The sequence below is a fragment of the Podarcis melisellensis genome (genome assembly GCF_964234715.1).
Source record: "Podarcis melisellensis genome assembly, chromosome: Z".
Lineage (NCBI taxonomy): Eukaryota > Metazoa > Chordata > Lepidosauria > Squamata > Lacertidae > Podarcis > Podarcis melisellensis.
This window is the reverse complement of record NC_138547.1, coordinates 46,919,863-46,935,198: the sequence shown is the minus strand read 5'-3', so window position 1 is coordinate 46,935,198 and position 15,336 is coordinate 46,919,863.

The following is a 15,336-nucleotide window of genomic DNA, read 5'->3' as shown; positions in this document are numbered from 1 at the left end:
TTCCAAAGCCCTCGCCTCCTGGCGCGCTCCTATGGCCAGCGCAGATTTGGTTAATTGGTCCATAGACTCCGCCCTGGGCCCCCGGGAAAGCTCATCTTTGACGGTTGAAGAAAGCCCCTCTTCGAAAAGCATTTGGATGGGCTCCGCCGATAGGTCCCACCCCAATTTATGAATCAGCATAGTAAATTCAGTCCAGTACTCACGGACAGATCTGCTTCCTTGCTGGCAAGCCATTAACTGCCTTCGCACCACCCCCTGCTCAATATCGCTGGAAAACATCAGGTCCATGGCACGAAAAAACTTCCTCGTGTCCTTTAAGATCTCATTATTCGCTGCCATCAGGGGTCTAACCCAATCTTTCGCCCCGGATTCGAGATGGCCAATCACATACGCCACTCGCGATTCCTCGTCGGGGAAGTCATCAAACTGCAAGTTTAGAGCGTATTGCATCTCTGTTCTAAAGGCATGATAGTTCCTGGGATCCCCCCCGAATTTCTGCACCAATCCTGGTACCTTTCTGGCGAGCGGGGTGGTTTTCTCCTTTCCCTTTTCTGCATCCTGAGCCCTCCTCTCCTCAAGCCTCGCCGTTTGCAGCGCCAACTGGATCTCCAACGCTCTGTACCTTTCTTCCAGGCTTGGACCCCCTCCAGCTGCTCCTGCACCCCCGGTTCCGGCTGGGTTGCTCATGATGCTTCTCTCTGCACAAGCTGGCTTTCGGTGACTTTCGGATTGCTGTGATGGGACGATGAGCTGCTTGTGCGTAAAATGCAAGTCCCTCAGAGTTTGATCAGGTTTTCAAACCTCTGCCTGTGACGGAGCCCCTCCAGCATGGCTGCGTCAATCACTAGTAGAATCCGAAAGTGGCTGCTTTCGGAAATGTTTCCAACATAAAAGCTCCTTAACGGAAACACGTCGTCTGGCCTCTCGGCGTGACAGTTTCCGTCGAGGTGTGGGTGTCCCTATAGGAGGTCCTGAGACCTCCCCACTGGTTTCGCTTGAAGCGTCTCTGAGCCATCCCTCCGACTCACTTTCCCTTGGAGTTCTTGCTCGCCCTCTACTGGTTCCCTCTTCCGCTGCTACTGCTCTCTCAACCTCAGGGAGCCTTTGCACCTGCGGCGCTTTAGATGTCAGTTCCCTGACACAAACATTAGGAGAAAAGCACTTATTTTGTACATTTTCAATTTGTTGCAAGATGTCTAGCTGCTGTCAGTATTAGGGCAACTAGCAAATTAAATAAAAAAATAAAATGCTGGCACATTTTTTTAATGACCTGCTTTTTAGAAAGAAAATATATGTGAACTAATGTGGAAATGTGGCAAACCCAGCGGTAAGATTAAGATGGAGGGATGAGAAATTGAGAGAAATCAAAATTGGCAAATCCATCCATCCCTAGCTGAGTATCAGAAGATGAACTTTGGGTGATTTAGGGACAGACGTAGAAAAGTCCTTCTTCATACAGTTCATAATTAAACTATGGAATTCGTTATCGCTATATGACCACCAACCTGGATAGCTTTCAAAGAGAATTAAACAAATTCATGGAGGCCAAGTCTCTCAGTGGCTGATGGGAATGATAAGCGGTGAGAATGCTGTTGCGTTCAGGTCCTGCTTTCAACCTTCCCAATAGGACATCTGGTCAACCATTGTGACAACAGGATGCTGGACTAAATGGGCCACTGGTCTGATCCAGCATGGCTCTTCTTATGTTCCTAGTTCCAGCTCCTTTATGTTTTTATTTTTCCATGTTTATGGATTTGAAATTTCTGCTACCCACTTCAGCAACTCTTATTAGAAGAAAAGGAGCATCTTTCCTGTCAGCAAAAAAGCTGGGAAAAGTTCATCATAGCTTTATTGCTGACAACCTTCTGTCTTGGGAGACAATGGAGGAGTCAGTCCTCCTCTGGTCACTGCTGCAGATACAAGACCTGTCTGCCTGTCTCTAGGCACTGTGATTGTCACAGCAGAAGCTGCATAAAAGAAGCCAGGGCTGTTTTACTTTAGAAAGCTTTCCACAGTTCCTCCATGTATTCAGAACTAAGCCAGATTGTGGGGCATTACAGAAATACCTCATTACACAGCATGAGTGGGCAATGAAGTGGCAGATCAAATTCAGTGTTGATAAGTGCAAAATGAGGCATGGTGAGCATCAAACACCCCAAATTCACTTACACCACACTGAATTCAGAATTAGCCACTGAGAGACTTGGCCTTGCATTTCAGGAAGGTGCCCATCCCTGCACTAAGTTCTCCTGGTTCAGCCAAGATCAGTTTTCCCATCACAATGAGAATAGCAATTTTTCCACATCAGGAGTTGTGGGGGTAGAGTGGGAGTTTTCACCTCCATCCATTCCTGATCCTGTCACTACCTCTTCAGCCTGCTAATACCAGGGCCAGGGGACAGCCATCTTCTCCCTGTGTGTATATCCTTTGCTTTCTCCCTCCCTCCTTTCAAATCTAGCCAATGCCAATGCCAATGCCCTCTCACGCTACTAATATGTGATGGCCTGGGATTCGGACTCGGATGCTGAACCTGAGGGATCCCAGCCTGCACAGGATTCCCCACTTCCAGAACCAGCTAAGCCAGGGCTGGGGCCTGAGCCTGAAGGGTCCTCACCTGTGCTGGATCCTCAGGTGCAGACACCAGCTGAGTCTGCTCTGGCTCCTAAGGTGATGGAGGACCCATTGCTTGCAGGTGCTCCACACTCAGCCCCGTCAGAGGAAGCTGAGGTTGCCTCTGGGTCCAGTAACCTCCAGCCTCTCCTGAGCTGCAGAGGCTCAGGGCAGAGAGGCGGAGGGAACTAAGTTCCCACAGGAGGAGTGCTTGCCTTCAAGCCAGGAGAGGTGAGTCACCAGAGGATCGGGGCCGCCCTATGCCTCAGGGCAGATAAACACCAAACAGCCCCAGTCCCAAGTTTCAGGAGCAACATTGTTGGTTGCTAGTTCCTGCCTGAACCCTGTCCTGCTTTCCTGCCTGAGCTCCTGACCTGACCTGGCTCCCTGCTTGCAAGCCTGTTCCTGACGTCACCTGACTCCCTGCCCTGCACCCAGCTTCAGCTACTACGGACTGCCTCCACGTTGCACCTTTGACAAGGAGTTGCATTATCAGCTCCACGCAAGCAACTTTCCCCAACAAAGGTTGAGAGCAGACATGGGCCACATTCACACTACACATTCCCAGAGTTTCTCGTGACTGTTAACCACTCTGGGAACTGTAGCTTTGTGAGAGGAGAAAAGGGGCCTCCTAACAACTCTCCACACCCTTAACGAACTACATGTCCAGGCTTCTTTCAGGAAGCCATGACTGTTTAAAGTTCCCCTTGCAGAGCAGCTCAATCTGAGTAAATAACGCCACCTCTGGTGAAAGAAGTCTCCAGATAATCAGGGCCTAAACTTGCTTCAACAGATGCTATCTAAGGTGCAGGTGGACAACAGGGGCATAGCAACTGCTTATATACATTTCTGAAGGCCTGGGCCACTCCTACTCTCAACGTGATTGGCTATCTAAATTCCCAAGCCGCAAATCATAACTCAAAGGGCCAATGGCAGTGGCCCAAATCCTGAAATGTTTTGTGATTGGATATCACGTATTAAATCAGAACACAGGGGATAAGATTCCTTAGTCCAGACTCAAGCTCAGGCAAACTCAGACCACTGAATACATAACACCGCCTATGGCAGTGGGAGTGTGTGGGTTTCCATTGGGACTTCTGGGTTGGGGTCCTCAGAGTCAGAGGAGGACAATGCTGTTATTCAGCAAAGCAGCTGTTGTTTATTGGGCCTTGTTAAACATGAGCACATGACTAGGTTGGTAGGTTGCCTGATGCTATAAGTATTTTGCTAGTTTGGCCTTCCAGGGAACACGAAATCCAGGGCCTGCTGTTTGACTCTTTGATATGCACTTTTGTACGTTATCTGCATGGAGAATAAAAGTTTGGAGAACTGTTCGTGTGATACTTAAGTGGCTTCATGACAAATGCCACCTCCCTAGGCTTCTGCTGTTGTGGGCATATCTGGAACTGGCTGAGTGAAAAAAGAGATTGCAAAGTGTTTTGCAAGTTAGGCAGCTTGGTATAAATGGACACTAGCAGTGGTAGATTTGGGAAGTTGCTCACAGAAGAAAAGGGGGTCCTTTCTGCACTGTGACAAAGGAAATAATTTATTTAGGAACTTTATAAGCCTATAAGCCACTTGCTAAAAATGTAAAGTATTTAATTAGGGTACAAGTCCAATTACATGTAATACATGACTAAAATAGACAAACCAATTTAAACCAGACATACATAGAACCATCATTAAAAATAAAGATAAAATCGATGAAACGTTTAAAGCAAATGTAACTGAAATGTGCATCTGGAGAGGCTTACTGACACTGAAAAGTTTTTAGCAGAAATCTCATAGACTATAATGAATGTACCTCCTTGTTGTCAATAGGTGTCCTGGTTCCAGGAGAACCAATGGCACTGGTCCATGTTCTATTTGCAAGAAAATCCAAAGAGCAAAGTCTGGTCAGAATCTAAGGTCAGAGGCTAGCGCAAGGGTAGGGAACCTTTGGCCCTCCAACTGTTGCAGAACTGCAACTCCCATCATCCCTAGCAATTGGCCATGTTTGCTAGGTCTGATGGGAGTTGCAGTTCAGCAACATCTGGAGGGTCACAAGTTACCCACCCTTGATCTATAGAAAAAAGATACTGGGTTGGTCAACAAACAGGGTTCAGAGCAGCACAATAGAGGATAGGTCAGGTCACAAGTGGCTCCAACAGCTCTCCAGCTCAGACCGAGGGCTTTCATCCAGGATCCTCCTGAGCCCCACAACTGAAGGTTTTGGGTTATTCATGAAGAGAAGCCCTCCTCATAAGCAGTCCTTTCTTTCTGAGGACAGCGGCATTTAGCCACTGCACTGTGGTGCAACTTGGTGAGCAGGCACTCTCTGGGGCTCTAGAGATGGTTCATCCTCCATCTCTGAGTTTTGGCCTTTGTAGGAAGTGGAGGGGGGTCACCAATGCTGGAAGATAGGCTGGGCTTCACTGTCTTCCTCCTGCCCTCCCACTCCCCAATGCCACTTGTTCTTTTGCAGTATTCTTCATGGTCCTCTTCTGAAGAAACTCTTTCTACAGAGCCATATGACAAAAGTCTAGGAGTCTCAGGGCACATGTATTGCAACACCCAATGAAATGCCTGGACCCTTGTAAAACTGTGGGTTCCACAGCTTTAAGTGATCCAATAGGCATATGTCATCCATCATCCATAGTCATGATACAGAACCATCATGTTCTTTCTCATTTTCCCTCTGCTTGACCACCCAAGAGGGAAAATGATCCAGAGTCATAATAGCATAGCTCACATTTATCTACCATTTAAAATAATAACCCTCTTCCTGCAAAGCAAGCAATTTATTCACACTTCTGCTCACAGGATTAAGTAATCTGCTGTTCTTATCAAAACACCTTTGGGGGGAAGCCGAAAACATTTCTCTTTAATTAGCTCAATACTTCAGGCTTAGCTGGGTTGTGATTACACACATCTCTGCCTTCGTGCTGAGCTTTTTCGGAACTTCCAGGATTCACAGGTAAGGAAAAACTAGAGTAGGATTCTCTAACTAGATATTAAAGAAAAGCATCACAGATTAAAGAGGGACTCTGGGAGGCATCATGGTGGATTGGGGGTGGGCAGAACAGCCCCGAGACAGGTGTTGGGGGGAGGGAATGGGGGTGCCCATGACACTCAAAAATCCAGGTGTGGTCCATTCTATCACTTCTGCTTTCTACTGCCTGATTTTCCTGTGTGTATAGACTAGACCAGGGGTAGGTAAGCTTCATGTGGGTTGCAAGGAGGGGAAACCAGGAGGAAATGGGGTGGCAGAGAGAGAAAGGGGGGGAGAGAGAGAGAGAAGCAGAGAGTAGGGGAGAAGGGTGGCCCTGTCCACGTTTGGCTTTAACTCTGCCAACCATTTGTTTCAGTCACACCCACCACTGCCTCCAGGCTCCACACACCCAACAGATTATTAAAAATTAAGAAAACATCCCAATTTCCCAGCAGTGCAATATTCCATGGGTTCAAGGTGCTTACTCAGGGTTCAGTTTTCTTGAAAGGAGGGACTGCAGAGACTGTGGTGTCTTTATGATATATGGTTTATTTACACATCTATACAACTTGAGCCTACAGTGTAGGGGTTCACAGCATAAACGCCCCAGAACATCTTGCTTCTCCCATTGCAACAGCCTTGGAATCAAGAAGAAATTAGACATGGCTCATACTCTCTGGCTTCTGCCTACTTCTAACCCATCTCTCACACATAGCTCCAGCCAGGGGAGAAGGGAGCCCACCCCTATTTATCCTCTGGCACAGAGCAACCTCCTTTGTTACACTATGTACTTAAGGCACCTTATCTTACCCTTGCCTGAAGAGGTCAGCAATTAAATCCTCCATTAGATTTTAACGCTTGATGGATTCAGGACCCCAGGAATTAGAAGGGATTGAGGCATCATGCAGACTAACCCCACTTGAACAGTATTCTACTGCAAGAGACCAGAGGCTGTGCCCCAAAGGGCTAGTTCTGAATTTTACGGTGGCTATGACAAGCCGAAATAGCAACAAGACCCAAATGCATGCCTGGATTCATGGTGGATTTAATGCTTCGTACTGAAATAGAAACAAGTTGCCCATTTACTGGGAGTGCTGAAAAGAAATACTAGATCTATTAACTTTTTAATTGGTAGTAAATGGAAGCTAATGAGGGGACTGCACCTGCACTATTAATTGAAAGCAACCTCATTAAACACACACTAGATATGATTCCTGCAACTCTGAGGAGACACTTTAGATAGCAAAACAATATAATGTGTGATTTGATGTCTGTTCAGAGAACTGGAATCTGCATTGGCCTAAGAGAGAGTTGGCAGGTGGGTTGGCCAGGGGAAATCAAAAAGAGAGCAAACACCTTGAGATCTTCTGTTGAGATTGGCATGTGTTCATTTACCTCTCCAGAAAAAAAACACTGGATTCCAGCCGCCAAAGCCAGGAGGAATTAAGCACTGCCAGACTCTAAAATAGAACAGATTGCTTCCCTTATGTCTGAAAACAGCCTGATCGGTAAAACATTTCCTCTTCAGCATATAAAGTAGATTGATCAGAAACCTTTTATTGCCTTGCCGTGAGGAAAACAATGGTATGAAGATCATGAATGGGGGGTTGTAGGGAGTCATAACCAGCTGTTGAGCTCCAGAGCATCATTGCTTTTTATTGTGTCTTCAGCACGGAAATCAGGTCTCAAAATATCCACCTCATTTGTTGCAAGGCAATAAAAGCCGCTGCATCAGTTGTGATTTGCTGGAGAGCCCACAGGCTGTGGAGTCTTGTGCTTGTTTTACATATTAGTAAGCAAACGAAAGGATACGATTAGAATTCAGGAACCAGCAGCATCAAGATCAGAAATGCTTGGAAAAGAGCAGGGTGTGTGGCAGCAAAATCCTTTCTTTCAGGGCTTGGAAGGGGAGGAGACCACCTCTCCTGTCACACCACCACAGATGAACCTTCCATTCCTCCCTTACAAGGTCACAGTCAGTGCCCAAAGCATGAGGCATCCCAAGGGATGGTGCATCATTTGACAACTGGAGCAGATCCCATCTCAGTGGACGGATTCCAACCAACCCTTCAGGGTTTAGAAGAAAAGGGGACCCAGTTTCCACACACACCAGTCAGGAGGAAGCTCAGCAACAAAGGAAGCTGCCTTGGGGCTCATCCATGCTTCCTTTTGTGCTGCGTTTCTAGGCACATGTCAGAGCTTTAAATTGCCATGTCCAAACACTTTTTTCTTTTTTAGACTTGACACTTTCCCCATGAAAACCCACTTTATTACTAAATTGGAGCAAATCAAGTGCAGCCCTGTGCCTTAAAAGTGCAGAGCAGAAGATAAGTGTGCATGAGCCCTTATACTGAGTCAGAGCTTTGACACATCCAGCTCAGTCTGATTGGGAGCAATAACCTCTCCAAGGTTTCAGACAAGGAATGCTCCCAGGCCTACCTTGAGAGACCAGGGATTGAACCTAAGACCTTCGGTATGCAAGGCAGATGCTCTACCATGGAGCTTTTCCCCTTCTGCTTCTTTCCTTATAAGACTACAATGAGCAGTCCGGAAAGCAGTGAAGGACAACCACTAAGGGCATTTTTAGTATCTGTCCTTGGAGCAGGACAGAAGAGCAAGCCGTGTAATTGAGAATGTTAACTCAATTGCAATCAATTAGATGAACACAGCCTCTGGTACAGGGCTTTGATTAAAGTTGGTTGGGAAGGTCCAGGTCAGCCTTTGAATTCAATTATTAACTGATTATTATCACTGAACTTGAACTATTGACTAAAACACTCTGGGTCTCCCTGCATTCATTTTCTTATTATTTAAGAGTCCTTCTTGCAATCACCTTTAACAAATAATTTGATCTCTGCTGTACGGACTGGCGCGGCAAACTTCAATCAGAGCTTTAAAGGCATAAGGTATCTAACCCATTTTCAGTGATCTGGGGACTCTAATGAACTTCATTTTAAATTCTTTATGCGTCTTTTACAGATATTATACAGAACAGATTCACACATGAGATGTTAAGAAATTACAGTTATGAGTTCACTCTTTTTAAAAAGGAGCTAAACAAAGGTATCTGTTCACAGTCTGCCTTGTGTTGCTGGCAACCAGTAGCCATGTTCCTTTGTGTATACATATGGAATAAAGTCAAACCATATTTTCTGGAAATTGTCTCTTTGTTTAGTTACTATTTATTCTCTTAGTTTTCCAGTCAATTTGTCCATTAATGCCGTCCCACATTTGTTTTAGCCACATGTCATGCAGGTCTGCATTTAAAGTTCTCCATTTCCTGGCAGTAGTAAAGTGGGCAGCTCTTATTAATTGTAGAATGAGTTTTTTCAAGGATAAATCCTTAGTTTCCCCCTCAAATATAGTCAGCAAAGCAATTTTGGGATTGAGATTCATTGGTTGTTTGGTTATAGTGCTTATTTCACTAAAGACATCCCCCCCCCCAAACAAACCTACCCTAGGGCAGGTCCACCATATATGGAAGAATGAAGCTGCATTTTTACAGTTTCTCCAGTAAGTTGTTGAGAGAGTCTTCATTGGGGGGGTTTTAAGCAGAGGTTGGGTGGCCACCTGTCATGGGTGCTTTAGTTGAGATTCCTGCACTGCAGGGGGTTGGACTAGATGACCCTTGGGTCCCTTCCAATTCTACAATTCTAATGATTCATTTTATTAAGTAGCACAGGGTGCATACACCATCTATAAAGTATTTTTTGCATATTCTCTCTGGCTCTAACTGATGAGAATCCAAAAGGGAACTCTCCCCAAACTTTATTCCAGGAAGCCTCATTGATAGTATTGTTCAGATCTGCCTCCCACCAGTGTCTACTGTAAAGGTTTGCAAGAATGAACTGTAAATTAAAGAGATTATGCTATTTGCCCAATGGGTCAGCAGTGTAAATTATATTTTCAAAAGGGGTCAATGACCGAGTTGCTTGGAAAGTGATAGATGGTTGAGAGGTAAAGTGTAGGACCTGATGTATGTGACTTCTTTTTCTTCTTGAGGAAGTCTCTAAGAAGCACTTCAAATGACTAATCAGTTTGAAAGACCCTTTGTCTTCTTGGCTCCGTTGAAGGATTAATTCATTCCACTTCTTTTGAATGCATTGGATGTAGTTCTTCCCTATGTACAGTGGTACCTCGGGTTAAGAACTTAAACTCATTCCGGAGGTCTGTTCTTAACCTGAAATTGTTCTTAACCTGAGGTACCACGTTAGCTAACGGGGCTTCCTTCTGCCGCCATACCACTGGCACATTATTTCTGAAGCGTCTGTAACCCGAGGTACCACTGTATATTGAATTTTTATGAATTAATGTCTGATGAGTGCACCAATAAGTTTTATTTTGATTGCATTTGAATTATTGATGTATGTTAATCTTCTAAATGAATGTGTGATTGTGGTAATCAATGAAGGGCAGGTTAATGAATAGAAGATTGACTAACTGGTCAGAATTTTGAGAATAACTTTGTATTAATTAGTATATACATGAATAACTGGTTTTATTGATGTTCTCTGATTATCTTAAGACAAAATAAATAGTTACTTTATGTGGGACAAAAAGGGATACTAAAAGCAAAAGTGCTGCAGAAGAATTATTCCAATCAGCTATTATATTAAAATCCCTCAAACATGCTTAACTAATCTAAGTTTAGCTCCCCACCTAGAGTAAAAGATGCTGGCAGTGCTTACTTCTAAGAAAGATAAGAGGTCTACCAGGAACCCTCTGTTCCCAAATACCTCAATCTCCTTTTTCACAGAGTTTTTCCCCTTGGGATAGCCACACAGGGTAGCAGTTAACGGGGAGAACTGAATCATGCTAAGGGTCCCCACTGATGCCAGGTGCGGATCCCAGCTCTGATCCTGCCACAAAGGAATATCTCCACCTGCTTTTGTTTTGGTTAACCATTACTTAGAGAAAACAGCCGTTGAAGCTGAATATTTTTACCAGTGCTATGGAAAGCAGTCCCTGCTAGAATATGAGAGGCCACATCTGCATTGGCATCCCATTGGCTTTTGAAGACCACCTGTTTACAAAGGCATTCCCTCAATCTCTCACACAGTCTCCTATTTTGGATTTAATGGGAGTATTTTATTGCATATTTTAATTATGGATGTTTATATGTTGATATTTTAGTGGCATGGCTTAATAGTGTGTTTAAACTGTGTGTTTTAGAAGCTTATATTTCAGTGATTGAATGATTGGTGCTTATACTTGTAAACCACTTGAATGCCTATTTTGACATTAAGTGACATATCAATTACATTATTATTGTTTAATGACCATTTTACTTTTATTTTCAGACCATTTTTAGCTTCAAGATATTGGGTTCAAGATATTAGACTGGAAACTTGGCCATAGTGGTGAGGCAAGCTTGTAAATCACCCTGCCTTGAATTTTATCCTTACCACTAGAGTTTGAAGCTGGGCAACTTGTGTTCCAATACAACAGAAACTGACAGAGTTGGCTAACAAAAGACTGACCTTTCAAAACAAAGATCCAGTCTATCCCTCAGGAGGCAGCACAAAACCCACCTATAATGCAACTAAGCCCTTGGACAAACTCCCCCCCCCAAAAAAAAACCCACACCCAATGCTGGGAAACCAAGGATCAGCATGTGTTCACACACACACACACACACACACACACAGAGAGAGAGAGAGAGAGAGAGAGAGAGAGAGAGAGAGAGAGAGAGAGAGAGAGAGAGAGAGAGAGAGAGAGAGTAATCTAACTCCACCAAAACTAATGCAGAGAAGGCCTTGTCCTTATTCCTTCCCTTATAGGGAAGATTCTACTCTTAGAAAAGTAGCAAGCTTCACCCACACATGTTCTCTCTGCTGGATTCTTTGCACATGCATCATATGCATCATCATCTTCACAAGGACACCAGACCTGGAAGCTCTCTGGTAAGGAATTTTATTGCCTTGCTGTGGTCTTGACTCAGAACAACTGCAACACAAAGCTTGTGAGTTCCAAAAGGGCTGAAAATAATACACACCAAATCCTTAAGGCACATAGTTCCTCGTGCAGATATTTCTCAACCTCAAGGACCACAAGGATGGAGCAGCTTTTATGACCTTTTGGAGTGGACTGCCAGGATGGCCATGGGGATGCAGGAGCAGTATGAGCCAGTAGCCAATACTATTGATACAAGTTCTTTGTCTAAATCCTTAGCACGTGCTTGAGGCCTTAAAATTTTACTGCTGCCAGCTTTAACAATACAGGGCTAGCTTAGCCTGGTCAGGTGGTGGGTGGTTGTCAGGGAGGTTTAGTGTGCAAGTGGTATTGTTAAGCACAGTTAACATAGCTTTCAAGAGGAAACAACAGGGCCCATCCTCTGCTCCTCCCTCAAAACGCCCTAATTCTAGCAGGTCTCGGGTTTGAGACAGTTCAAATAGGCCTGGTGCTTCATGCAAACCTAAGGCCTTGTCTCAATTTTTCTCAGCTTTCAAAAATTTGTTTTGAAATCCCCCCCCCCCGATGATATTCCTGATTGCATTCCAGATACTGCATCTAGGAGTGATGAGCTTCCGTGCTCCTCTGTCTCCTTGTTTAGTGATTCTCAGTCAGGCAACAATTCCTCTCTGTGCCCCTGCACACGGTTGCACCGCGTCCTCGCACAACCAACCCTCAACCCACAGGGGGAGTCCTGCTGATGCAAAGTTAAGGATGCCAGGTTATTCCTGTTTCTGGGCCACAGGTGGCCCTACTGGTGGCTAGCCCTTCCCAGACTCCATGCAGAGTCAGATATAGTCAAGTCCAATGCCTAAGCCAATACCGTTCACAATCTGTAACCAATAAAGTCGTGGCCTTTTCCTAAAATACCTAAACTAAAATACTGTTGTCAAGTGTCTTTATTCAACCTGGGGGGGGGGGGTCGGGACCTTGCCACGCAAGTTTGTGCCCAATAACAGAACCACTGGGAGTTCAGCTGCTCTTAGAAATGCTCACATTCAACTCATACAAGCCTGTATCTGCTCTCAAAGCACCGCACCACCAGTACTTTCAAGACCAGACTGCAGGCAACAGCTAGCATCCCAGCAGTTCTCCTGAATGAGGGGGAGGACTATAAAGACGTTGCACATGTATGAGGATAATTTGCACCCCACTCAGACAGCCTTGGCTCTTGGTTATGTTGGAATTTAGGGGAGGGGGAGGGGTGGAGCTGTGATAAAAATGTATAATGAAAAGGCACATGTTGCAGGAAGTCCGCTCACCCTTTCAGTGCAGCAGCGTTGCAGGACGACAAAGGCTCCTCCAAGGCCCCGGCGAGGGAATCGCAGTATCAGCATCCCTTCCAGATAGGGGGTGGGAGCATAAGCCCACACTGCCTATCAGAAGTCGGGTCCTTGCCTGCATGTTGGATTGGCAAATGGGGATGCAGGCTAGGACACAGGCTGGGCCGGGGGGGGGGGGAGAGACCCAATGGAGCAGGAAGGCTTCCCTCGGGTCCGCTCCCTGGCCATTTAGACATCCCACAACAGGGAGCTACCTGCTTTTTCCTCGTTGGGTTCCCCACCCATCCTCCCTTGGTTCAGGTTGATGGTTAAGGACTTCACTGTAGCTACAGTGATCGCCATTTTATGGGGCCAGGTAGGATTTTTTCCACTGGGTCAATTGGCTGGGTGGTTTTGCCTGCCCCATAGCAATTGTCATAAGTGGGTTGGGCATTGGGGCCATCCATTGTATTGGATGAAGGGGAGGTTGTGGTCTGCACCTGCCCCTCCAAATGCTGGGGTATCCCGTTAAAGGGATCCGGGGGAAATGGTCATATCCACATGCCCAGGCAGGGCCAGGGCTCAGGGTGCTCCCCCAGATGGCAGTCCCTGCAGGAGTCACCCTATTTGATGCAATTCTTAGGAACGCCCTGCTTAGTTTGACCTACGCATCATTTCTGGTGGGTGGGCTGGAAGTTTTTTGCTTGCCCCATGGCCAAGCCAAACCTCTTTCATCTGTATTCAATAAAGTTGTGGCCTGTTTCAATCCAAACCAGTCTCTGTGGTCCTTCCTTTAGTTGCCTGCAGGTTGGGGACTGGGGAGCACAACGCCTGGACCCGCAAATGCAACATCGAAATCCTTCATATTCCAGAAGTACTAGGATTCCAGTGGTATCTCTGTGCCAAGATATTATGTTCTTGGGCGGATCCCCAGTGGTGCCCTTGAAGATGAAGAATCCTTGGCCCAGCTCCCTAGGGCTACTAGCATCAACACACTCTTAATTGTAGCTCTGTGAGGGGAATAGAGGATTTCCTAACAACTCTAACCTCCCTTAATGAACTACAGCTCCCTGAAAGCTGTGACTGTTCAGAGGCGCATCATGCTGCTTTAAAAGAATGGTGTGAATGTAGCCTTTCTCTCTTCTCTAGTAAGTGCAGTAGGGTATTGACTGAGAGACACAAGTGGGTATGTGTCTTTCAATATTGTACCAGATAGTAGTACAGTGTGTAATTGGATTTCCCCTTCCCACTTCAATAAACCTGGTGCTTCAGCATTCAATTCAGCTTGTTATGGGTGTCAATTCCTGGATCCTTACCTCCACATAGACACAGGCCCAGGAAGGTGCAAAGCCGACCCACATAAAAGATTTGCCCTCTCACAAATCATGTTTAAGGGACATGTACACAGTTCACAAGCATGCAGGTTCTCAGAGAGACATGTAACTATTAAAAGACACTGGATAAGGTAATGGATTGTGCTATTAGTTTTAGTTACATTTCAGGTTCTATCCCATTTTATCTATCATGCTGTTGTATGATTTGGTGGTGGGTCTTTGGATAAGTGGTCAAGATCTGAGGCGGAACAGTCCTGTCATCACAGCAGGTCACAGGTGCCCTGCTGATATGCCAGCATTAAGTGCTATTCCACCAGAATAGATCCATCTCTTCTGGCAAAGTGGCTCTCAAGTGTCTTCCAAAGCAGCAAATTCTGAGCATCTTCACAGAATTGTCAGGATTTTGATGGGGGAAGAAGCCATCGCAACAGTTTAAAAAGCTGTTCAGCAAATTTTGAAATTGAGGGGCACAGAGAGTTCTCTGGATGCTGTGGTTACAAAGCAGGGTTCTGTCTCTCTTGGATGGATCATTAACAAAGGTGACCTAATGAGGAAGACATGAATGTGGTGTTTAATGGAGCACGAGGGATGCAAGAGGCACTCCAAATATACTCGTTTTTCAGTTTCATTAAAAACCTGATGTTCTGGTGGTTCAGAAACAACTCAAATTGTTGCTGCCACAATTCTGAATCCTGTATGAGGTTAAGACAAAGAAATTGTTAACATTATTCAAGTGTTATTATATGAAAAGTCACATACCTTTAAATTTCATTCTCTTTTCCAGTATTGTCTTCATGAAAAGGTCACCCTCTAGGTGAAAAATACAGCTGCAATTACAGAAAGTGTCAAAAATAAGCTGTTTCCTTTGAAGAGGAGGAGGGGTGGAGGAGTTTGGACTTGATATCCCGCCTTTCACTCCCTTTAAGGAGTCTCAAAGCGGCTAACATTCTCCTTTCCCTTCCTCCCCCACAACAAACACTCTGTGAGGTGAGTGGGGCTGAGAGACTTCAGAGAAGTGTGACTGGCCCAAGGTCACCCAGCAGCTGCAGGTGGAGGAGTGGGGAATTGAACCCAGTTCACCAGATAACGAGACTACCGCTCTTAACCACTACCCCACACTGGTCACACTCCAGAAAAACTGCTAATTAGGTGGTCGGGGAGTTTAATAGGAACTGTATTTTTGAGGGGAGGGGAGGGGTTTTTAAAA